The following is a 3,029-nucleotide window of genomic DNA, read 5'->3' as shown; positions in this document are numbered from 1 at the left end:
TATTTGTATGGAAAAATCCTTTATCCTTTTTAAGGATTTCCTTAGTTGTTGTCTTGCTACCTCAAGTTGGTACACTATGACTTGGATGTCAATCACCTAATTATCAATAACCTTTCCCAATTTATAAGCCTCCATTTCTATGATCTAATCTCCCAAGTTTTTAGAACTGAACTATGATATCAACTACTAGAAATCTTAATTGAGAAACTAAGATACTAACAAGGGAGGGAGGGTGAATCAGGATCTGTAACACTTTTCACCTTTTAACAATTCTTTAGTGCATTCACCATATTTTGCATCTCATATCTAATGCATGCATAACATGAATAAGTTAACTTATATCATCATATTTGCATATAAAAATAAAAATGTAGCCATATGTAAAGAGTTAATACAAAAAAAAGCACCTAGATTATAACAAAAGATGTTAGGAGATGACAGATATTAAATCCAATCTAGAAAATTTACAATTCTTTATTTGTAAAATAGTGTAGGTAATAATTATATAATCTAGAAAAATAAATACAACCCACCATAAATTTTCATTTCGATGAGTATCTAACCCAAAATAATATACCTCTTTTTATTAGAAGGAAGATGGATATATTTAGGGAAATTAACTTCAAGCATCAAATTGAGGAATTAGTTGTGAAGGCCAACAAGCGGTAGTGGTCTCCTCATGAATATTATATTTGGATAATGAATAGTCACATATGTCTTTTTTCTATTTTAGGAAGCAATTATAATTTTTCAAATGCATTAACTTATTTAATTGCTCCACCGAAAACTCATAGCTCAAACAACTTTAATCTTGTGATGAACTAAGCCCATTTTCATTTAACTAGTCAGGCTTAATATGGTTTCCCTTTGTGTTGGAACCACAACCATCTCTAAATGTTATGGAATCATTGAGGTCAAATACACCAGCTGATTTTGATTTCATATTGATTTTAAAGGATTTTTAAAGGGATTTGTACAAGGATAAATGATCAAAGGTAGCTAGTGGAGAGTTACATGTGGGAGGTAACATTTGAGGAAGATGATTAAAATTCATTGGTATTGGTAATGTTTTTCGAACTCTCACTAAGTGCACATTCACTCCTCAGGTTCAAATTTCTAAGAATTGTGTTATCAAGCATAATAAATCCCTCTAGAGATTAAGAAGGACATTTTCCAATTCTTAAGGTGTGCTTAAAATTTGAGTGATAAGGAAAGCTTGTTGGAGTTTCATGTTGTAAAACTTGAGGATCTACTAAAGTATTGTGGTTGAATGGATAGGATGGATCCAACACTTAGAAGACCTCATTTCTTGGCATTAAAGATGAAATTACATTCATGGTGGATTTAGCAGATATACCTTCTAAAATACAAACCCCTCTTGGGTTTTTATTTTGTGATTATACTTTATCCTTGCAATTTTGAAACTCTCTTCTCTTCGCAATTAATGTTTTCTTCAATCTTTTTTTCTAGTAATTTCTTATTTTATTATTTGTTCTTCTAGATAAGTAAGCTACAATTATAGGTTACCTACACAAAATTATAGGCAATTCATTAGTACTAGAGTAAATATATTTCAATAATTCATATTGATTCGATTTGGGAGCTTCTAGATTTAGCACCTTCTATCAACATTTCAAATCACACTCTCTAATTTGAAACATCATTCAAAAAATTTACACAAAGTTAAATCTAAAATCTCTAAAATTTGGTCTATTAATATATTCTAAGTCATTACGCATATAAACCTCAACCTAATTATGAAAGTTCAAGATACTCTCTATACTACACAATACCTTCTCCTAATGTTTTCATAGAGGCTATGAATAACACTATCTTCCTCTTCTCAAAACCCACCATGCCCTATAGCTGGCCTCAAATAGTTTAGCCACCTCAACCTACAACTCTTTTGATACCTCTTTAGACCTATAGAGAAAATAAAACACATTAGGGTTTACTCACCATGCATTACATCTCTACTAAATCATATGGGAAACAAAAATATCTGAAATGCATGATATTATTAAAGAAAGTGAAGGGTGTGAGATGAGAACTTTGTTTTGTACCTACATTTTTAGGAAGTGAAATTCAATTCCTACCAATACCATTATGTTCTATAAAATCCTTGATATTTGTATCTTCTTTAGGGGAGCATGGAACCCTTTTGATATTTTCTTTGTGACAACAAGGAGCACTTCACATCTTTGGAAAGCTAACTATATCTAAATGATTATTATAGGAGATAAATGATTGATAGTCTAGGAAATAAGTATAACCCACATGAACAACATACCAAATATTTTGAGAACTTGAGAGCACATTTAACCTATTCTATTGTTTCAGTCAGACTTTTTAAGAAAATAGAAGCTAGGTACACACAACAAAGATTCCCAACAAAGAAAAAACATGAATTACTAATTTCTCAATTTGTTGGCAAAACTGAGCACTCAATTTGTTAGTACCTAACAATGTACAAAAAAATAATATTAAACAAAATAGAGACACAAGAATACAATTTGGAGTATGCAACTTTATTTATTTTTTTCCATAGATTCACAAATTAAAATACTACAAAAAGAGAAAACTATTGATACAATTTTGAAAAAGGAGAGAAGGGGTGGACAAGAACTTTGTACCAAAAGTTTTCATCTAATAGATGTACAGGTGACACCTTTTCTACTTTTCTTTTTTTTTTTTTTCAGTTTTGAACTCAAAAAATTGAAGCTATTGGAAAGTGAAAGGAATAGTCATGTTCATGTTTTCATCCATATAAAATTATTTTTTCCTCACATGTTCAGACAGTTGATCTCTCTTACCTACCAGTCTTATCATTTTCATTTATTGCATCTTCTCATAACAAGAAAAACATATGAGATAGGTTGTAGTGGTTTTCCAATGTAGGTGAGGGGTATGTGCAGGATCATGGTGTGCCAAAAAGTGGCGATCTGAAAAATATGTAGTTCTGAAATGCCTCAAAGAATTTCAAAATCTATTCTAACTTCTTTCCCACCCATCCTGATACTTAATGAAAA

The 3,029-nt window shown here is 30.7% G+C and overlaps 1 pseudogene; it reads right to left on the bottom strand.

Annotated features, from left to right (window-relative positions):
* Positions 1-622: 622 nt before the first annotated feature.
* Positions 623-2,199, bottom strand: LOC149550269 (uncharacterized; annotated as a pseudogene).
* Positions 2,200-3,029: the final 830 nt, after the last annotated feature.

This window comes from Cupressus sempervirens, chromosome 7, assembly GCF_028749045.1.
Source record: "Cupressus sempervirens isolate cs-2001-9-10 chromosome 7, ASM2874904v1, whole genome shotgun sequence".
Classification (NCBI taxonomy): domain Eukaryota; kingdom Viridiplantae; phylum Streptophyta; class Pinopsida; order Cupressales; family Cupressaceae; genus Cupressus; species Cupressus sempervirens.
The sequence above is the reverse complement of the archived record's forward strand: the minus strand, read 5'-3'. Positions and strand labels throughout refer to the sequence as shown.